Consider the following 24,238-nt stretch of genomic DNA (forward strand, 5'->3'; position numbering starts at 1 on the left):
GTAGAAATGCCAACTATCTTTTAAGTACCATTTTGCCTTACAACAAGTAATGTATGAGGGTTCCAGTTGCATCACATACTAATCAAACTTAATAGTGTGTGTGTGTGTTTTTTTAACTTTAGATATCTAGTAGATATGTAATGACGTCATTGTGATTTAAATGTGCATTTTTCTAATAATAAATGTTGTTAACCATTGCCAGTCACATGTCTTCTTCATGGCATGCCTGTTTAAATCTTTTGTCCATTTTAAAAAGTGGGTAATCTTATTATTAATTTCTAAGAGTATTTATATATTATCTAAATATGACTTTACTACAAAGGAATTTGGGTCATATTTTCTCCTAGCCTGTAGCTTGTCATTTCATTCTCTAACAGTGTCTTTGTGGAGCAGAAGATTTAAATTTTGATGATGTTCAATTTATTTTGCTTTTTATTTTCTGGGTTATACTGTTTCTGTCCTGTTTAACAAATTTTTGCCTAACTAAAAGTCACAATGTTTCCTCCTGTTATTTCTTCTAGAAATTTTATAGCTTTAACTTTTACATGTTTAAGTCTATGATACATCTAAAGTTATTTCTTATATAAAGTGTGAAGTAAGTGCTGAGATTTATATTTTGCAAGTGGATGTGTAATTGTTTTAGCATAATATGCTGAAAAGACTATACTTTTTCTTTAAATTACTTTGGCATGTCTTTCACATGTCTTTTCAAATGCCTTTCACATGTCTGTGAATCAGTAGAATATTCAGACGTGGGTATAACATTTTATTATGAATTTGTGGAAAGATCATGATTTTGGAGTCATACCAAGATTCATGGCCTGTCTCTATCATTTTCTAACTGTGTTTTCCTAGGTTGTTTATTATGAATCAGTTTCCTGATCTAGAAAAAAAAGTAATCAAAAAAATGTAATTTTTAAGGCTTCTTTAGGAATGCTGTGAAATAAGCAAGATATATTAAAATTCTATTGGTATCTTTTGTTTTTCACAATTTTTTTTTACAGGAATTTGCATATATTTTGCTATAGTTGCATGTTCCAAATATCAATTTTTTTTTCTCTTGGTCACACCACATGGCAAGTTGGATCTTAGTTCACACCCAAAATAAACCCATTTTGCTGGTAAAATAACTGACTGTTTCATTGTTTTAGGTTAGCATGTTTTGGGAGAGGGGTTTCTATTCTTCTAAGTCTCCTAGGACTCATGTTTTTATATTATCCTGCTCTAGTCAGAAAAAATGGAGAGAAAGATACATGAAAATGTTGCCTAGGTGCCAGGTATTAAACAACATACTTGAGACCTATTGTTACTCTCCTAGGATGTATTTCCATTTTAAATGGAAACCTGAGAAAGCTTACTTAACATAAAACAATGCATTACACATGGTAAAATGACAGGTAGTATTACGTCTTAGTAGAGTGTGGGCTGATTTAGGGATGGAGGTCTCCAGGGGTCATTTTCATTGATCAACAAATAACATATTCTTTTCTAAAGTTGGCTTTGAGTCCTAGTAATAACAATGACTTATATTTGTATAGGATGTTAGTGATTACAGTGTTTTCACATTTATTATCTCATTCGTGCATACAAAGTCCTTTGGAAATGAACTGGCTACAATTTATGAATAATAAAGTTGACAGTTATGGCAGTTCAACAACTTGCATTCTATTCAAAGGCAAAAGTAGAACTTTAACCAAATTAATTTGACTTTTAGTTCAACAATCTATATCAAAATATAGCTGTATCCAGTTTAAGTGACAAATTCCTTGAAAATGATGCACTTCTGCTTCCTTTTAATTTCACAAAACCCTCCTTAAAGCAATCAGCAATTTTGTTTGATTATGGACTGAATTTTTGGCAATTTTAAATAAAAACTTAATTTAAGGGTATGGGAATGGAGATAAGAATTCTGTAAAATAATAAAGTGACTTATGGAGAATAAAATGCTATTGATTCTTGTTCTAAATCATTAAATTCATGTTTGATTTCTTCCTATTAAATAAAGAAAAAGAGAGGATAGTGCTAAACAATATGTATATTGTTGTGGGGTGCAGCCATCTCACAGCACTCTTGATCTCTCTTGACCTGGATTAGTTCAAGAATTTACCTACACAGCCAGTCACCATCCTCTTCACTACCTCCTCTGAGAATTTGAACCTCCTTCAGTGTCTTGTCCATCATAGAACAGAGGTTTTATGCTGGAGATTGTGTGGTTCTTATTGTTTAAGTAGAAAAACAGTCCTTGCTTTTGAGGTACTACAAATTGAACTAGGAAGAGGAGATTAAAAAATGCTAAAAACAAATAAAAGATACAACTAGAATTTTAATATATCCTGCTTATTTTAAGGAATTTTTAAAGAAGCCATAAAAATTACATTTTGTAATTTGTAACCTTCCAAGAGCGGAAAGGGGCTAGAGGTTGAATCAATCATCAGTGGTCAAGGATTTAGTCAGTTGCACCTTGGTAATGAAGCCTCCAAAAAAACCCAAAAGGACAAGGTTCAGAAAGACTCCAGGTTGGTTAATTTGTGGAGGTGCAGGAGAGGGGAGCACCTGGGAGGGCATGGAAGCTCTGTCCTTTCCCCATACCTTACGATATGCATCTCTTGTATCTGTTTCTGAGTTATTTCCTTCTATAATAAACCGGTAATCTAGTAGGCAAAATATTTCTCCGAGTTCTGTGAGCCACTCTAGCAAATTAGTTAAACCCAGGATGAGGTTATGAGAACCTCTGATTTATAACCAATTGGCCAGAAGAAGCACAGGTAGCATAGGCTTACAGATGGCATCTGAAAATGGATGTGGAGAGGACTGTGTAGGAAGTCTCGTAGGACTGAGCCCTCAATCTGTGCAATCTGATGATATCTCTGGGTAGACAGTGTCAGAATTGAGTTGAATTCAGAAATCCTGCTGGTGTCCCAGAATTGCTTGGTGTCGTGTGGGAGATCCTCACTCACTGCCCCCGACATAGACATTGGACTTGGGTCCAGGACCATAAAAGACTTCGCATAATTATTTTAAGATTGATCCAGGTTATACCATATATTAAGAAGTATTTCCAAGGGGTCAAAAGGAGGTGGGATAAATTAGGAGATTGGAATTGACATAGATACACTGCTATGGCTAAAGTAGATAACTAACGAGGACCTATTGTATAGCAAAGAAGAAAAAAAAGAAGCTAGAATCTGTTTGCAGGACATATATTAAGCTAACCTTAAAAATGCATTCCAATATATGTTAGATGCAGACAAAAACAGATTCTACTTATACGAGATACCTACAATAGTCAAATTCATAGAGCAAGAAAGTACATTGATAGATGTCAGGGGCTGGGAGTGGGGGTAGGGAGGGAAAATGGGGAGTTAGTGTTTAATGGGGACAGTGTTTCAGTTTAGAAACATGAAATATTTGAGAGATGGATGATGGTAGGAGTTGCACAATGTTGTTAATGTGCTTAGTGCCACTGAACTATACAGTTAAACACGGTTAAAATAGTATGTTTTATATTATATGACTTTTACAATAAAAAATATCAAACAAAGAATTAATTCCTTTTTATTGCTGAATAGTATTCTATTGTATGAATATGACAATGCATTCATTCACATTTGGAGGGATGTTTGGATGACCCCAATTATTTAACTAGTATGAATAAAGCTGCTATGAACATAAGTATTCAAGTCTCTGTATGAACGCCTATTTTTATTTATCAGGTGACTATCTAGAAGTAAAATGGCTGAATCATATGGCTAGTATTCATTTAATTTTTGTAAAAATCTATCTATGGCCATACCACCCTGAATGCGCCTGATCTCGTCTGTTGGATCATCAAAAGAGCAAGAGAGCTCCAGAAAAACATCTACTTCTGCTTTATTGACTATGCCAAAGCCTTTGACTGTGTGGGTCACAACAAAGTGTAGACAATTCTTCAAGAGATGGAAATACCAGACCACCTGACCTGCCTCTGAGAAATGTGTATGCAGGTCAAGAAGCAATAGTTAGAACTGGACATGGAATAATAGACTAGTTCCAAATAACTGTTTCCAAATCGGGAATGGAGTACGTCAAGGCTGTATATTGTCACCCTGCTTATTTAACTTAAATGCAGAATACATCATGAGAAATGCTGGACTGGATGAAGCACAAGCTGGAAACAAGATTGCCAGGAGAAATATCAATAATCCCAGGTATACAGATGATATCACCCTTATGGCAGAAAGTGAAGAACTAAAAAGCCTCTTGATGAAAGTGAAAGAGAAGAGTGAAAAAGTTGGCTTAAAACTTAACAGTCAGAAAATAAAATCATGGCATCTTGTCCCATCACTTCATGGTAAATAGATGGGGAAACAGTGGAAACAGTGACAGACTTCATTTTGGGGGGCTCCAAAATCACTGTAGATGGTGATTGCAGCCATGAAATTAAAAGACACTTGCTCCTTGGAAGAAAAGCTATGACCAACCTAGATAGCATATTAAAAAGCAGGGACATTACTTTGCCAACAAAGGTCCGTCTAGTCAAGGCTATGGTTTTTCCAGTAGTCATGTATGGATGTGAGAGTTGGACTATAAAGAGAGCTGAGCGCTGAAGAACTGATGCTTTTGAACTGTGGCATTGGAGAAGACTCTTGAGAGTCTCTTGGACTGCAAGGAGATCCAACCAGTCCATCCTAAAGGAGATCAGTCCTGGGTGTTCATTGGAAGGACTGATGTTGAAGCTGAAACTCCAATACTTTGGCCACCTGATGTGAAGAGCTGACTCATTGGAAAAGACCCTGATGCTGGGAAAGATTGAAGGCAAGAGGAGAAGGGGACGGCAGAGGATGAGATGGTTGGATGGCATCACTGACTCAATGGATATGAGTTTGAGTAAACTCCAGGAGCTGGTGATGGATAGGGAGGCCTGCATGCTGCAGTCCATGGGGTCGCAAAGAGTTGGACACGACTGAGTGACTGAGCTGAACTGAACTAACTGAACTTGACTGATTTGGGGAGGACAGTAATTGAATAAAGTGTATATTCTAATTTTAGGTATTCTAAACCATTTTGTAAGTTCTTAAAATTCTAGATCCCTATTATCTTATTAATGTCTATTCTCTAAGCATTTACTACATTGCTTGAGACAAAATAGAAAAATTTTATTGTTGTTTCAATAGGTATTATTAGGACTATTAGGACTGATATTTGGTGAATGGAAAAAGCAAAGGCAGAGATAGTTAGCATTTGTTCCTGGAGTTAAATGGGAAAAATTACTTTTGCTTTTTCTTTAGCACACTTTGAGCAAATAATTCTTAATCACTTTATGTCCAAGTTTCTAATACAAACATATAGGTTGGCTGCAGACACTGAAAATTATTGAACTTAAGATAATTTTTAAACCGATTAGGAATTTATGGTCCTATACATACACTAAGATGATATAGCTGAATGAGAGACTGTTTTGCACTGGTCTGGAATGTCTTTTGAGGGGCTCTCAGTCACTTGGCACACAGGCTATTTGAATATTCAACTTTCTTCTACTTGGGCTGACTTCTCCGGTTTAACAGCATAGTTCCCACTCTCCTGGAGGGAAATACAACTTAATAACAATCCTGTAACCAAAGGAACATCATGGTGCCCGTCCAAGTTCCCAAGTGAGAGTGAGATGTACCAGCATGTCACCATGCAAGGATTAAAGGACAGTTGCACAATGTATTTCATAACAACCATCAGACCGATCAACTGCCAAGATCATTTAATTGTTAAAGCAGGGAAAACCCATCAGCTTGAACTTTTTACAGCCTAAATAAATCTGTTCTCTTCCAACAGCCCACGTGGCAAAAAGATAATGCCTTATATGATTATATGCTACACATAAGCCAAGGTGTAAAATATTCTTTAATTTGTCCTATTAATCTGATTCTCTTCAGCCTTATGTGATATTGTTAAGTGTGTGAATCCATTATGTAATTAACACTTTACCTTTCTATTTTTTATACAGTTTGGAGAGATTTTTAAGTTTTTTTTTGTTTTTTTCAATGCTTCTGATTATATGGGAAATGAGGCCGGGGGATGATAAATTTGGGTTCTAGTGATGATGGAATAACAAACAAATGGATTTGCTCTGTTACCTGAAAAAGGTAAACATTCTAAACAAATATGAGAAACAAAAATGTGGAAGACATTTGAAATCAACAAACAAAGGATGGTGATCCCTGAGAGATGGGCACCAAATAAGAGCACAATGATTGCTCCAACTTGCTGCCATGAGAGAATCTCCAGGCTTCAGTGCAGGAAGCAGGACCCAGAGTACTTTCTGAGTTGGGGAGATAGTGCTAAGCCCAGGAAGACCATAGTGCTAGACTTTGCAGAGCAGAGTACCAGAGGGGTGATACCTGAGTGGAAAACCCTTGTGATTCCGTGGCATTAATGAATGAAATGAATGACCAAAAAGGAGTATAGAAATAGGCTTGAACATTTGAACAACTGACTCTGAAAAAAGTGCAAAGATTTCATTAAGAAATAAGTTAGTCTTTTCAACAAATATTGCTGAAATGACTAGGTAACTGTAATGTAAAACCAATAACTTTGATTAATACCTTGCAACATATATAACAATTAACTCAGAACAAATTATAGTATTGATTTTAAAACTGAAAATGACAAAAGTTTTAAAAGGAAACAGGAGAAATTCTTTATAACCTTAGGTTAAATAAACACTTTATAGGTATAATCTCAAAACTATGGTTCATAAAAAAGAAAAAAACACAAATTGGGACTTCAATTTGCTCTGTTACCTGAAAAAGGCAAACATTCTAAACAAATATAAGAAACAAAAATGTGGAAGACATTTGAAATCAACAAAGGATGGTGATCCCTGAGAGATGGGCACCAAATAAAAGCCTAATTAAAACACCTAATTAAAAACACCTAATCTTCCCTGGTGGCTCAGATGGTAAAGTGTCTGCCTACAATGCGGGAGACCTGGGTTCAATCCCTGGGTTGGGAAGATCTCCTGGAGAAGGAAATGGCAACCCACTCCAGTATTCTTGCCTGGAAAATTCCATGGACAGAGGATCCTGGCAGGCTACAGTCCATGAGGTTGCAAAGAGTCAGACACGATTGAGTGACTTCACTTCATTTCACTTCAATCTTCAAAAGACACTGTAGAAAGAATGAAGAAACTAACCATAGACAAGGAGAAAAAAATCACATATAAGCAAAAATCAAATATATGATAAATGACTTGGATTGAGATACTGAGTATACAAATCTTAAACATAACAGAGGTCCTGGGTAGAAACGTACATTTGGAAGCTATCAGTAAACAGATAATTACTTAAAGACATACAATTTGATGAGCTCATCAAGAAGGTGGATGAAGAGAGAGAACTTAAGACGTATAAGGAAATGCCTTGGAGAACTCAGCTGTTAAACATTTTAAGAGAAGAGAAAAGTGCAGGAGACTGAGATGAGGAGCTAATTCTGTAGGAAGTAAACAAGGAGACTGTGATGCCTTAAATACCATGAAAAGAGTATTTAAGGGAAGAGGAAGTAGTCACTTATGTTCAATGATTTTGGTAGGTCAAATAAGTTGAGGAGTGAGAATTGACCATTAATTCTATCAATGGAGGCCATTGGTGACATTGACAGGGGTCCTATTTTGTGATGGAATAATAAAGGCCAAATTCTATTTGGAGTGGTGGATTTAGGAGAAAATTGGAGGTATAGATACTGTTGATGGGGTTCTCAAGGCAAGAATACTGAAGTGGTTTGCCATTCCCTTCTCCAGTGGACCACATTCTGTCAGACCTCTCCACCATGACCCGTCCATTTTCGGTGGCCCCACATGGTATGTCTTAGTTTCATTGAGTTAAAAAAGCTGTGGTCCGTGTGATTAGATTGACTGGTTGTCTGTGATTGTGGTTTCAGTCTGTCAGCCCTCTAATGCCCTCTCTCAGTACCTATCATCTTACTTGGGTTTCTCTTACCTTAGACATGAGGTATCTCTTCATGGCTGCTCCAGCAAAGCACAGCCACTGCTCCTTACCTTGGACGTGGGGTAGCTCCTCTTGGTTGCTGCCCCTGACCTTGAAATCTGAGAAAAGAGGAAGATTTTGTGTCTAGTAGTCTTCTTACATTGAAATCAGTCAGTTTACATCTTTGCACCCAACTTCAAACACAGTCAACACTTCTGCAGGGAGCAGCCTCCTCCCTGGGCTTTTGGAAGAGGGTGTCCTCTTGCCAGGAGCTGGGGAAGCAGCAGGGAAGAAATAGCTGTCACTAGTTGTGACAGCGACATGTCACCAGGTCCCTCAGAAACTGGGCTCCAGGGTCCTCTAACAAACCAGCCAGTAGCCACTGGTCCCCAACTAGGATGCAGGGACTGCAGTTACTAATGCTGCCTCACTTGAGGGGAAAGCACTGCTGCGTGTGTGTGTGTGTGTGTGTGTGTGTGTGTGTGTGTGTGTGTGTGTGTGTGTTAGAGGTCTGCCAAAAGAATGCACTGGTGATAGCAAACACCCTCTTCCAACAACACAGGAGAAGACTCTACACATGAACATCACCAGATGGTCAACACCAAAATCAGATTGATTATATTCTTTGCAGCCAAAGATGGAGAAGCTCTATACAGTCAGCAAAGACAAGACCAGGAGCTGACTGTGGCTCAGATCATGAACTCCTTATTGCCAAATTCAGACTTAAATTGACGAAAGTGGGGAAAACCACTAGACCATTCAGGTATGACCTAAATCAAATTCTTTATGACTATACAGTGAAAGTGAGAAATAGATTTAAGGGACTATATCTGATAGACAGAGTGCCTGATGAACTATGGACAGAGGTTCATGACATTGTACAGGAGACAGGGATCAAGACCATCCCCATGGAAAAGAAATGCAAAAAAGCAAAATGGCTGTCTGAGGAGGCCTTATAAATAGCTGGGAAAAGAAGAGAAGCAAAAAGCAAAGGAGAAAAGTAAAGATATATCCATTTGAATGCATAGTTCTAAAAAATAGCAAGGAGAGATAAGAAAGCCTTCCTCAGCGATCAATGCAAAAAAATAGAGGAAAACAATAGAATAGGAAAGACTAGAGATCTCTTCAAGAAAATTAGAGATACCAAGGGAACAATTCATGCAAAGATGGGTTCAATAAAAGACAGAAACGGTATGGACATAACAGAAACTGAAGATATTAATAAGAGGTGGCAAGAATACACAGAAGAACTGTACAAAAAAGATCTTCATGGCCCAGATAATCACAATGGTGTGATCACTCATCTAGAGCCAGACATCCTGGAATGTGAAGTCAAGTGGGCCTTAGAAAGCATCACTATGAACAAAGCTAGTGGAGGTGATGGAATTCCAGTTGAGCTATTTCAAATCCTAAAAGATGATGCTATGAAAGTGCTGCACTCAATATGTCAGCAAATTTGGAAAACTCAGCAGTGGCCACAGGACTGGAAAAGGTCACTTTTCGTTCCAATCCCAAAGAAAGGCAATGCCAAAGAATGCTCCAACTACTGCACAATTGCACTCATCTCACACACTAGTAAAGCAATGCTGAAAATTCTCCAAGCCAGGCTTCAGCAATACGTGAACCGTGAACTTCCAGATGTTCAAGCTGGTTTTAGAAAAGGCAGAGGAAAGTTGCTTTGGAACAACCTGCTCTTCCAAATAGGAAAAGGAGTATGTCACGCTGTATACTGTTACCTTGCTTATTTAACTCATATGCAGAGTACATCATGAGAAGTGCTGGTCTGGAGAAAGCACAAGCTGGAATCAAGATTGCCAGGAGAAATATCAATCACCTCAGATATGCAGATGACACCACCCTTATGGCAGAAAGTGAAGAAGAACCAAAAAGCCTCTTGATGAAAGTGAAAGAGGAGAGTGAAAAAGTTGGCTTAAAGCTCAACATTCAGAAAACTAAGATCATGGCATCCGGTCCCATCACTTCATGGCAAATAGATGGGGAAACAGTGGAAAGAGTGACAGACTTCATTTTGGGGGGGCTCCAAAATCACTGTAGATGGTGACTGCAGCCATGAAATTAAAAGACACTTGCTCCTTGGAAGAAAAGCTATGACAAAACTAGACAGCATATTAAAAAGCAGAGACATTACTTTGCCAACAAAGGTCCATCTAGTCAAGGCTATGGTCTTTCCAGTGGTCAAGTATGGATGTGAGAGTTGGACTATAAAGAAAGCTGAGTGCTGAAAAATTAATGCTTTTGAACTGTGGTGTTGGAGAATACTCTTGAGAGTCCTTGGACTGCAAGGAGATCCAACCAGTCCATCCTAAAGGAGATCAGTCCTGAGTGTTCATTGGTAGGACTGATGTTGAAGTTGAAACTCCAATACTTTGGCCACCTGATGCAAAGAGCTGACTCATTTGAAAACATCCTGATGTTGGGAAAGATTGAAGGCAGGAGGAGAAGGGGACATCAGAGGAGGAGATGGTTAGATGGCATCACCGACTCAATGGACATGAGTTTGGGTAAACTCTGGGAGTTGGTGATGGACAGGCAGGCCTGGTGTGCTGTGGTTCATGGGGTCACAAAGAGTCAGACACGACTGAGCAACTGAACTGAACTGGAGGTGAAGAACTGGAGGTGTCCAGTCCTGACAATTCTCTCAAGGAACTTTGCTTTAAGGAGGCCGGAAAGTTAGGGTGATACCTGGAGGAGCAGGAAGCGGAATCAAAAATTGTTCCTTTCCTCTGTACCAAAATGAGAGAAATAACAGTGTGAGTGCTGACAGGATTAATTCAGAAGATAGAAACAATTGATGATATAAAGAAGAGAGGGAAATTAATAGAGTGGTATTCTTGAGTAAATAAAGGGAATAGGATCTGGCTCAGAGAGGAAAGGGTTAGGCTTAACTAGGGATATGGAAGGCTACTGGCTATAAGATAGAAGAAAGGAAAGTATGTAGATATTAACTGGGGCTTCCTAGCTGGTGCTAGTAGTAAAGGACCTACCTACCAGTGCAAGAGATATGAGATGCGGGTTCGATCCCTGGATTGGGAAGATCATCTGAAGGAGGGCTTGGCAATACACTCCAGTATTCTTGCCTGGAGAATCCCATGGACAGAGGAGACTGGTGGGCTACAGTCCATGATGTCGCAAGGAGTCAGACATGACTGAAGTGATATAGCATGCATGCATGCAGACATTAATACTGCAAAGTGGAAAGATATGACAGTAGGAGCTTATAAAAGCTCTATTCTGAGTGATTCTATTAGAGGCAGTGGTATACTATGGCTACTTTTACTCAACAAAGGCAAAATTAAATAGCTGTGACATAGATCATATGTCCCATAAATCCTAAAGTATTTACTATATGGTCCTTTTCAGGAAAAAAAAAAAAGTTTGCCAAAGACATGGGAGCTTCTGAGTCATGTATTCAACAAAATTTTAGCAAGTGTCTACTCTATACCCCATGGATGGAGGAGCCTGGTAGGCTGCAGTCCATGAGGTAGCTAAGAGTTGGACACGACTGAGTGACGTCACTTTCACTTTTCACTTTCACGCATTGGAGAAGGAAATGGCAACCCACTCCAGTGTTCTTGCCTGGAGAATCCCAGGGACGGCGGAGCCTGGTGGGCTGCCGTCTATGGGGTCTCACAGAGTCGGACACGACTGAGGTGACTTAGCAGTTAGCACTCTATACCATGCTCTTTACAAGGCAGTGGGATAGGAAAGGCTACTGAAATTGACATTATCTCCCATTGTTTCCCCTGCTCATGATATCTGATTATTTTCCTCAACACACCATAGAAGGGGCTTCTGCAAGTTATCACAACTTAAGAAGGGGCTCCTGAAGTTATCACAACTTAAATGACATATATAGTAGACAGTCCCTGTCCTACTTATTCCCTTGGCCAATTTTCAGCATGTTAATACATATATAGACTGGATGAAACTATGTCCTCAAGACCCTAGAATCATGCTTTCATCCTCTTTATGTGAACTTTCAGCACATCTGTCAAAAGATCAGAGACAATGACAATGTGCTCAATCGCTTTAGTCATGTCTGACTCTGTGACCCTGTGGACTGTAGCCTGCCAGGCTCCTCTGACAGACAACTTATAAATTACTGTGTTAGGAGTTTGGAAGACATCCACTCAGATGAATAAAGGAGGAGGTGTTGGGTCCATAGGAAGAAGTTAAAAATAGTGATTTGGGCTAGAAAGAAACACAATTTTAAGAATCATTATCATATAGATGATAGTTGAACCTATGGGAGCAGAAAAAAGAAGAAAAAAGAGAAGCATATGGGTTACTCAAGGAAGTTAAAGGTAACCAGAAGATAACAGTACTGTACAAATCAAGTCAGTCCAATTAACTGCTCACTATTTGCCAGGATAGATATAGAATTTGAGCAAAGTCATATAATACAAAATGAAAAAGGAGTAAGGTAGAAAACCAACTTGAACCTCCTAGATTACTTGGGGGAAAAATGTGTAAGATGGTACCTCACTGAATGAATTCACAAAATACACCATTTAACCATATTTTGAACACATTTCTATGACTATAAATTATTTAATGTCGTTATGTTTACACAGCCAAGCCACCCAAGAAGTATTTTTATTTAGATTTTTATGCAAAGTTTTTTTTTCCACTTTTCCACAATTTATTCAGGATATTACATTCCTTGCCTGAATCCATTGATATCGCAGGTTCCTCAAAAGTGGCATCTTTGTTTCCTTCAAACTAGTTTTCATATTTTATGTCTAACTCAACAGATGTCAAAAGTAGTTATATTATTAAATAATGGCCTAAAATTTTTGTTTACAACTTTCTCACTTATTTAGCCTTAATATATTGTTTCCCATGATAGCAGAATCAAAGCAGCATTGCCTGGTGATAACCTTTCTATCAGCTTGTTTCAATCCATAATGAGCAATAAAGCTGTCACCTTCTTAATTCTTCCTCTGCCTACTGCTCTCTTTATGACCCTGAAGTTCATTTATAATGGGGGAAGCAGTTAGATGCACTCTTACTGGGCTAGGTTCCCATAAGTATATAGTTTCACAGAGAAAGCAAACTTTGGGGTTTTCTCACTCTCTTTTTTTAATTTTTAAAAATTTCTTCTTTTAAATAAAGGCAAGGGAAGCAGCTAAACATGTGGTTGATCTGATTAGAAAATTAGAAATCAAGTGGCACTGATTTTAAAACATTGTATAAAATAATCTTTAACTAAGAAAAATGTTTTTTCAGTAAATGTATTTTTAAAGAAAGCCTTTTCTGATATGTTTTCTAAGTCATTAATTTGGCCTTAGTGTCAGTTGCAGTATGGGAAGACAAATATCTGTTTTAAAAAAATGGCATCCCTCTCTAAAATATTAATGCAGATCCAGGTTTCTTAGTCTTGGCACTATTGACATTTTGGCTGAGACACATTTGTTTGCGGGAGGCTATCCTGTGTAAAATGGGTTGTCTAACAGTATCCCTGGCCTCTGCTCACTTGATGCAAGCTGTAACCCTCAAATTATGATAAGCAAAAATGTTTCCAGACTGTCGAGTGTCCCTGGGGGTGGGGGACCATAGGGAAGGAGGATGAGAATAACTAAGGCAAATTTAGCAAAATCAATTTTATTTAATGCTAATTATTGAATAAAATTTTAATGCAGAGGTTTTGGGGTTTTAGCTTGTTTTTATTTTCTTTCCTTCCTTCCTCTCTTCTTTCCTTTTTCCCTTCCTTCCTTCCTTGCTTTAATGTATAAATCCTTATTCAGTAAAAATTTTACATGACAGTCCAATACATAAGATTTTACATAAAATTCCAATGTGTAAAATCTAACCTATGAGCTGAACTCCTTGAAATGTATTGTTCTGAAGTTTACTGGATTTATCATTACTTTTATTTTCTGTTTTTTATGATGTTATAAAATCTTGCTGCCCAGGAAGAGGCTGCTGCTCCCAGGGTTAGTCCTTTCTCAGCAATAGGCTCAACTGAGAACATGTCTCTCAAATACAAACCAACCAATCCCGAATCTATAACTCCCACCACCTCCTTATCCAGCCCTCACATGCCAAGCCAGTATCACTTGCCCTCTGTGTCGGGCAACCACAGATCACCCCTTTAGCCCAAAGCCCGCTGAAATTATTCAAACTAGCCAGTCCTAAACTATATTCCTTACCCTACCTTCCCTTTCTTGTGAAATCCTCAATAAAGCCCCTGGTCTAGACTAGCCCCTTGCCCCTGTCTTCTGCCCCCTGACTAAAACCTGGGCACTTCCCTTGTGGCCCTGCATGGCACGTAGTGACCCTGCCCTTTGGGACCTGTGAGTAAAATGAACTTCCTCCAAGCCTCATGCTCTCTTCTCTCTGTGGCCACATCAACATTACCACGGAAATAAGCATCCATTTACTTTTACACAGAAGTCCAATGTGTACAATTCTACATAGAGAACTAATATATAAAATTCTTACAGATGGCCTGCTCTCCTTGAAAAGGTGTGGTCCTGAGACTTACAATAATAATCAAGTTTTTATTTCTGTATTTCATGATATTTGTGAGTTGTGAGCAACACTTTCAGTCTTAAAACACTGACCTCTTGACTATGTCTTATCTTCCAACTCTCTGGTCCAATGACTACTGAACAGGTCATGTCTGTATCTTGATTTCTTTAATCCTCATAAATGAATTAATGTAGGTCTTCTCACCTCAGATTTATAGAAGCCTAGATATTAAGCAGTTGCCCAAATTTAATTGCAATTTTTTCCCACAACAAAATACTTTCTTAAATAGAGTTTTAAATAAAGGTGAGACACTATACTGGGCTATGGTTTTTCCAGTGGTCGTGTATGGATGTGAGAGTTGGACTATAAAGAAAGCTGAGCACCGAAGAATTGATGCTTTTGAACTGTGGTGTTGGAGAATACTCTTGAGAGTCCCTTGGACTGCAAGAAGATCCAACCAGTCCATCCTAAAGGAGATCAGTCCTGGGTGTTCATTGGAAGGACTGATGTTGAAGCTGAAACTCCAATACTTTGGCCACTTCATGCGAAGAGCTGACTCATTGGAAAAGACCCTGATGCTGGGAAGATTGAGGGCAGGAGGAGAAGGGGACGGCAGAGGATGAGATGGTTGGATGGCATCACCGACTCGATGGACATGGGTTTGGGTAAACTCCGGGAGTTGGTGATGGACAGAGAGGCCCGGCGTGCTGCAGTTCATGTGGTCACAAAGAGTTGGACACGACTGAGAGACTGAACTGAACTGAACTGATATGTGATAGTTTATGCCAATATTAAGGATTGAATGTTGTCATTATGTGCTTTGTGGATTAGTTTCAGCCTCACCCATCTAAGTTCTTCTTGCTATTACTTTGTATCCCTACAATTGACTGAATCTAAACTACAATGCAAATTTAAATGTGTTACTTTTTCTCAGAACAACATAGTGACTCACATCATTTATCATATATGAGTTAAGCTCCTTAAGGTAATATATGGGGTTCTCCAATATATAGCCTCTGCCTATCTTTCCATGCTCATAACTCGTGAGTATTATTCTACTGCGTAGAACTTTTCCTGTATCTACTCCTACCTTCACATCAATATGAGTGTTTCTGACATGGATGCTTCTACATCTCTGCTTGGAAGAGATCTTTACTTTTAGCTAATTCCTTTTCATTTATTACAACTGAATTCACAAATTATCAACCTTAGTAAAACTTTTCTTAGTAAGTCTACTTTTAACTCTGGGTTATATACATTTGTTTCTATTCTTAATATTTTAATAATAACCCGTTCTCTCTCTATCATTACTTTTAGAGCATAGCAATATAGCTATCTGTTTTTTAAGGGTTTTTTTTTTTTTTGGCTGCAGTCCGTGGCTTGTGGGGTCTTAGATCATGAACCTGGGACCAGGCAGTGACAACAGCAACAAATATAAACCACCAGGGAATTCTCTGTAATTACCTATTTTAATGATTACCTCCTCTACTATATGACGCTTTTACGAGGACAACATTGTAGAATTGATTTTATACTCAGTTCCTTGAATAGACTATGAATATGGGAATTGAGGGCTTCCCAGGTGGTGCTAGTGGTAAAGAACCTGCTTGCTAACACAGGAGATGTAAGAGAGGCGGGTTCAATCCCTGGTCTGGAAGATCCCCTAGAGGAGGGCATGGTAAACCACTCCAGCATTCTTGCCTGGAGAATCACATGGACAGAGGAGCCTGGTGGGCTATGGTCAATAGGGTCGCAGAGAGCTGGACACAGCTGAAGTGACTTAGCAGGCATGCATGGGAATTGTAAATATAAATCTTTGTTAGCTACATGTATTAATTTCATCACCATATCCTCAACTTACAACTAGGTTAAATTTTTATAATGGTCCTTCAAAAATAACCTTTTAAAAATAGAACAGTCTCCTTAGTTTGTCTAGAATATTCTATTGAGTGCAAATCTCAATTGAGAAGGTATGAAGAGATCTACAGAAATTCATTACCTTTTTTTGAAAAGTAATTATGTGACTTTTCTTCTTACTGATTGCCACAGGCAGACTCATCTTTGAGGATAAAGGATGGCATATATATTTGGGGATATTTTAACAGTAACAGAAGTAGGACATGACTCATTGAGCCTCTAAGCCACCTGAATTTATATGCATTTTAAGTTCTGAAATTCAGTTAAATAAATGGGGGAAGTCAGCAGTAGAAGTCAGTGGTTTAGAAAAAATATAAATTTAGACGATCTTGTTGAAGTAAATCATATTCTTACAAAACCTAAAATATTACGGACACTATGTATAAAATCTTCCCTGGTAGCTCAGTGGAAAGAATCCGCCTGCTAATTCAGGGGCGACTTGCTCGATCCCTGGGTCAGGAAGGTCCCCTAGAGGAGGAAATGGCAACCCACTCTAGTATTCTCACCTGGGAAATCCCATGAACAGAGTCTGGCAAGCCACATACAGTCCATGGGGTCGCAAAAGAGTCAGACATGACTTAGCGACTAAACAACAGCAACAAATATAAAAGCTTAGGTGATCCTTAACTGAAGTCAAAAAGGTTTGCAATCAGGTAAGCAAAGGTTTCAAGGGGGTGTTTGTTTGTTAACTTATGATTGTCCTTGTCCAACTTGTTTGTCCTTTATGAATCCTTAGTGATTTTTCTCACTCACACTCTCATGCCCTAGAACTCTCGTTATTCTGTCTTTCCTTCCCAGTATGGTCAGAAAACTGCACTGGAAGCTAAATGGGAAATTATGCCCTACTTTAACCTGGTAAAATTCTTTATTAGACCCTGGAAATGAATTCTCACTGGATTATATTTGTAAATTAAGGCTGATATATCATTCATTAGAGATGAATGCTAAATGATCTCTTCTTGGAAAGCATCTTTCAGCTAAGATCACTAAAGCCCTGTGTGTATGTAGTATTCAACAGGGATATAATATGTGAACAATTATAACGTGAGTCACTGTGATTCTCTTTCTTTGCAAAAGCATTTCTTTTTGAAAACTGTGGTGGTTTTTTTTTTCTTTCTTTCTCTGCTCAGTAGCATCCAGGGCTCAGTGTTCTACTGTCAATCTTCTTTGAGGTTAAAGTAAATGCCTGAACTTTCCCAGATGGTCATTTTGGAACTTAACTGCAGACACACCTCTTGCTACAATTGTGTGTGAAAGTTAGAACTAACTTTTCTTCAGTTCAATTCAGTCGCTCAGTTGTGTCTGACTCTTTGCGACCCCATGAATCACAGCACGCCAGGCCTCCCTGTTCATCACCAACTCCCGGAGTGTACCCAAACCCATGTCCATCGAGTCGGTGATGCCATCCAGCCATCTCATCTTCTGTTGTCCCCTTCTCCTCCGGCCCCCAATCCTTCCCAGCATTAGGGTCTTTTCCAATGAGTCAACTCTTCGCATGAGGTGGCCAAAGTATTGCAGTTTCAGCTTCAACATCAGTCCTTCCAATGAACACCCAGGACTGATCTCCTTTAGGATGGACTGGTTGGATCTTTTTGCAGTCCAAGGGACTCTCAAGAGTCTTTTCCAACACCACAGTTCAAAAGCATCAATTCTGCAGCGCTCAGCTTTCTTCACCGTCCAACTCACATCCATACATGACCACTGAAAAAGCATAGCCTTGACTAGACGGACCTTTGTTGGCAAAGTAATGTCTCTGCTTTTAAATATGCTATCTAGGTTGGCCATAACCTTTCTTCCAAGGGATAAGCGTCTTCTAATTTCATGGCTGCAATCACCATCTGCAGAGATTTTGGAGCCCAAAAAATTAAAGTCTGACACTGTTTGCACAGTTTCCCCATCTATTTCCCATGAAGTGATGGGACCAGATGCCATGATCTTAGTTTTCTGAATGTTGAGCTTTAAGTCAACTTTTTCACTCTCCTCTTTCACTTTCATCAAGAGGCTCTTTAGTTCTTCTTCACTTTCTGCCATAAAGGTGGTGTCATCTGCATATCTGAGGTTATTGATATTTCTCCCTGCAATCTTGATTCCAGCTTGTGTTTCTTCCAGCCCAGCAGTTCTCATGATATACTCTGCATATAAGTTAAATATGCAGGGTGACAATATGCAGCCTTTACGTACTCCTTTTCCTATTTGGAACCAGTCTGTTGTTCCATGTCCAGTTCTAACTGTTGCTTCCTGACCTGCATACAGGTTTCTCAAGAGACAGGTCAGATGGTCTGGTATTCCCATCTCTTTAAGAATTTTCCACAATTTATTGTGATCCATACAGTCAAAGGCTTTGGCATAGTCAATAAAGCAGAAATAGATGTTTTCCTGTAACTCTCTTGCTTTTTCAATGATCCAACAGATGTTGGCAATTTGATCTCTGGTTCCTAGAAGCCTACAAAATGTTAGTCGTTGCATCATGATTATAACACTATGAGGCAAAATTATTCTGCCCATTTTATAGATGACAGGAGCAAATATTAATACAGTACCATGAGACTTCCCCAGTGGCCCAGTGGCTAAGATTCTGTGCTTCCAATGCAGGGGCCCAGGTTCTATACCTGGTCAGGGAAATAGATCCCACATGCTGCAACTAAGAGTTTGCGTGCCTCAAGCAAATATCTCTACATGCTTCAACTAAAGATCCCACATGCTGCAACAAAGATGGAACAACCTGCATGCTACAACTAAATCCCAGCATGGACAAATAAATAAATAAATGAGTAAAATATTAGAAAAAAAAGTACTGTGATTGCCTTCACCTACTTCTTAGAATATTCTACATAATTAGCTAAAGGAAAGAAATATTTCAAGGTCAAAGTCCAGTTAGGTCTTTGGGATACTCAGCAAGACCTGGCAGGGATGTCCAGTGCCCATGTAGGACTTTTAACAGACTCACAGTCTTCATTCACAAAACTGAGGTCACACAGATGGTCAAGACTTTCTGCTCTTTCATACTGAATTCACTTCAGACTGCTCACCCCTAAGCACACATGTACTTGCTTCTTTAGATCATCACTGCAAAGATTGATGGTCCACTATTTACACTTGCTCTTTCTAAATCGGGCTCATTTTCCATTTTCTGTGATTCTTATTACATTTTACATATGGACTACCATGATAATGCACACTCTCGGTCTCATCTTTTGAGTTTTTGTTGTTGTTGTTCCTTTGTACTCTACACTCTTATACTTCAAGGCAGACCAGGATAGTGATTCAGTTCAGTTCAGTCACTCAGTTGTGTCCGACTCTTTGCGACCCCATGAATCGCAGCACGCCAGGCCTCCCTGTCCATCACCAACCCCCAGAGTTCACCCAAACCCATGTCCATTGAGTCAGTGATGTCATCCAACCATCTCATCCTCTGTCGTCCCCTTCTTCTCCTGCCCTCAATCTTTCCCAGCATCAGGTCTTTTCAAATGAGTCAGCTCTTTGCATCAGGTGGCCAAAGTATTGGAGTTGCAGCTTCAACATCAGTCCTTCCAATGAATATTCAGGACTGATTTCCTTTAGGATGGACTGGTTGGATCTCCTTGCAGTCCAAGGGACTCTCAAGAGTCCCACAAAGTTCAAAAGCATCAATTCTTCGGTGCTCAGCTTTCTTCACAGTCCAACTCTCACATCCATTCATGACTACTGGAAAAACCATAGCCTTCACTAGACGGACCTTTGTTGACAAAGTAATGTCTCTGCTTTTTAATATGCTATCTAGTTTGGTCATAACCTTCCTTCCAAGGAGTAAGCGTCTTTTAATTTCATGGCTGCAATCACCATCTGCAGTGATTTTTGAGCCCCCATAAATAAAGTCTGACACTGTTTCCACTGTTTCCCCATCTATTTGCCATGAAGTGATGGGACCGGATGCCATGATCTTAGTTTTCTGAATGTTGAGCTTTAAGTCAACTTAGAAGCATAAATTTGGACATCAGATTGTGGGATTTCCAATGACATCATCAGTTTTTTAAAGTTGTGTGATATTGGGCAGTGAATATAAAATCTTGATTCTTCAGTCTCTGCATCTGTAATATAGGCATTCAATACACATGGTTCAAAGAGTAGTAGTAGGAACAACTGAGTGAAAACAGATAGCAAATTAGAAGAACACTTGTCACACAGTAGGTACTCAATAAGTGTTAATATTATCATCATCATCACCACCACACCATCTTTATTATATACATTCTCACCATTGTACCGAAGCTGTTTTATCAGTACCATTTAAGTAACTCTTATTTTTTTTTTAAAGAAATGGTTATTTATCAGTCTGTTATTTTTGACTCACATGTGCAAAACATTTTCATGTTGACCATTGTGTCAGTCAGAGTCTAGCAAGGAAGCAAACCACTCTACATATTTCAAGGAGTATGGTGTGAGTCCTAGAAATTAGTTGCTTACAAAATTGTATCATGGATTGGAGGACTGGAAGCCAGAAAGAGCACCTTTGTACTACTGAATCCAAGAGTACATTGTCATTGATACGAATCAGAGGTCAGGATGCTTCTACTTCCTTCCTACGCCCCTTCTACTTCCACCATTATGAATACCATTACACTCATGAAGCTAGGCTCAAGCTACCAGAATCTCTAAACTATTTCTGGCAATCACATTTCACACTATTCCTCGTTAACAAACTGCAGCAGGAAGGAGACCTATAACTCACATCATCCTTGGCAAAAGAGTTTTGCACATGTCATTTATAGCTTCTTTTATTCTTTTTATTTTGTCTTAAAGTTGTTTCCTGATAACTTCAACTGTCACCTCCCTCTGAGTTCAGTTGCTCAGTCGTGTCTGACTCTTTGCAACCCCATGGACTGCAGCATGCCAAGCCTCCCTGTCCATCACCAACTCCCATGGCTTACTCAAACCCATGTCCATCGAGTCAGTGATGCCATCCAACCATCTCATCCTCTGTCATCCCCTTCTCCTCCCGCCTTCAATCTTTCAGAGCATCAGGGTCTTTCCAAATGAGTCAGTTCTTTGCATCAGGTGGCAAATGTACTGGAGTTTCAGCTTCAGCATCAGTCTTTCCAATGAATATTCAGGACTGATTTCCCTTAGGATGGACTGGTTGGATCTCCTTGCAGTCCAAGGGATTCTCAAGAGTCTTCTCCAACACCACAGTTCAAAAGCATCAATTCTTTGACACTCAGCTTTCTTTATAGTCCAACTCTCACATCCATACATGACGAGTGAAAAAACCATCACTTTGTCTAGACAGACCTTTGTTGGCAAAGTTATGTCTCTGCTTTTTAGCATGTTGTCTATGTTGGTCATAGCTTTTTTTCCAAAGAGCAAACATCTCTTAATTTCATGGCTTCAGTCACCATCTACAGTGATTTTGGAGTCCCCCCAAAATAAAGTCTGACACTGTTTCCACTGTTTCCCCATCTATTTCCCATGAAGTGATGGGACCAGATGCCATGATCTTAGTTTTCTGACTGTTGAGTTTTAAGCCAGCTTTTTCACTCTTCTCTTTCACTTTCATCAAGAGGCTCTTTAGTTCTTCTTCATTGTCTGCCATAAAGGTGCTGTCATCTGTATAGCTGAGGTTATTGATATTTCTCCCAGCAATCTTGATTCTAGCTTGTGCTTTATCCAGCCCTCCCTCTAGCTCTAGCTAACTACCAAATCCCTACTCATAACCCTGACCTTCTTTCCCTAGTTTCAAGTACATAACTCCAAGCATTATTCAAAATTTCCACATCTATCATACAAGAGCCTCAAATTCAATATATTTACAGCATAATGACACAAACACAAAAGTCAATCAAACTGTCTCTCTGTATGTATGATTTTAATTAGTGGTACATTTTTTCCGAAGTGTCCAGGTGCAAATTTTTGTTTTTCACAATCTCAAATTTCTCCTCCTTTTGCTTGATACATAGTTGAATGATAGAAAATAGATTGCATGGTCTTCAAATGATCTTCCATAAACATCAAATCTTTTACTTTGGCTTTTCCTGGAAAAGGTCAGTAACAACTGGAATTTGTACTCACTAACACAGCATGATGTTACTGCACATTTTGGGGGGTTCCGAATTGCAGTGTATTTTTACATTTAACTCCATACAGTTAGGAATGCTGACATCTTACTATGGAAACTGAAGAGTCTGACAAAGACACTCACTGATGAGGAAGTTGTCACAACATAGGGTGTAAAATTACTGGCAAGAAGTTGTATAAAATCAGATAGATTCAAATTTTATCTTTGATGCTGTGCATGTCCTTGGGGAAGTTACTTAAAATCTCAAATCCCAGGCTTACTTAAGTGTAAAAGAAAGGTTAAAGTGATACCCACATTATAAGGAGGTCATTATGAAGAATAAATATGATAATGATACAATAAAGTTCTTAATGCAATACTAGCCTCAAAATCCAAAACAAACAATATATTTTGGTTAATATTATCATCACTGATATTGATGCCATCCCTCCTGTTTTTTGATTGTTTTAAGGTCATGCTGCAGTTGGTATAATTTGATAGTTATTACTATATCTTGTAGATTCACGGCTATAAAACTGAGTAGAAAACCTTAGGAGCCCATGGTATGGATTCTATGGAGAATCCTTGGGTTCATGTAGGTAATAGATGTACTATGTTGAGTAGATTGGAAGGCGATAAGAAATAAATTGGTCTGGCTTTAATCCTCACAATCAATTTATAAATATTAGTACTTAATATAATTCAGTTGATAAATATTAGTGTATTTAACACAATTATCCTTTGTATTGGGCTGGAAGGTAAATATTTAGGCATCAAACAGACTTTGAAAACCATTGCCCTGAATCGTCAGTAAACATTGCTCTCTTCTACTAAACCTATTATTGATAGTAGTAGGCTATGTCAATATCTATTAGTAAATGTGCATTTTTAAAAATTCAGCTGAAAGTGGAAAGTGTTAGTCACTCAGTCATGTCCAACTCTTTGTAAATGTCGACCCCGTGGATTATAGCCCACCAGGCTCCTCTGTCCATAGAATTCTGCAGGAAAAAAACTTGAGTGGGTAGCCATTCCCTTCTCTGGGGGATCTTCCCTACCCAGGGATCAAAGCTGGGTCTCCCACACTGCAGGCAGATTCTTTACCATCTGAGCCACCAGGTAAGCCCCTTAAATTCAGCTACATACAACAAATATGTTAAACTGTACAACATGTTTCACAACACTAGAGAAAATGTTAATCTCTCACTTACACCTTTATTTTTCAGTTTTAAAATAAACTTCCTTTTTTAAAACTCTGAAGCTTTATTATTTATTTATGTATGTCCATGCCACACAGCTGTGGGATCTTATTTCCCTGATCAGGATGGAACCTGTGCCCCCTGCATTGGAAGCATGGAGTCTTAACCACTGGATTGCCAAGGAAGTCCCTATTCCTTTTGATAGTTTTGACAATTATCTAGATTGTATGTTATAATAAGACTAAATGAACTCCCTAGAATCACTGATTATAAATCACCAGGGGTTATACAAACTTGCACTTTGACTCAGTGATTGTCTTATAAAGATATTGCAACTGTTAAGCAGGTCCCTGTAACTCTATACATGGAGCTCAATTAGAATTCCTTAAATAAATTCCTTATCATTTTCTAGATAATGACTTGGTTAGTTTGAACTTAATTTGTCATTATGCTTGTCTCTAACTTCAATTCTGAAAAAAAAATCTTAATTTTTTTACCTTAAATTTCAAAATACTGAATTTTGTCAAAATGCAGATAAGTTTCTTCCCTGTCTATAACCAGCAGCTGCTAGAAACTTTTTTTTCCCCCCTCTCTCAGCAACTCCTAGATGTACCCACTCTGTATAACTGCCAAGCAGATTTGGG

The sequence above is a fragment of the Giraffa tippelskirchi genome, chromosome 6 (assembly GCF_054371585.1).
Source record: "Giraffa tippelskirchi isolate mGirTip1 chromosome 6, T2T-mGirTip1v1.2.pri, whole genome shotgun sequence".
Taxonomy (NCBI): domain Eukaryota; kingdom Metazoa; phylum Chordata; class Mammalia; order Artiodactyla; family Giraffidae; genus Giraffa; species Giraffa tippelskirchi.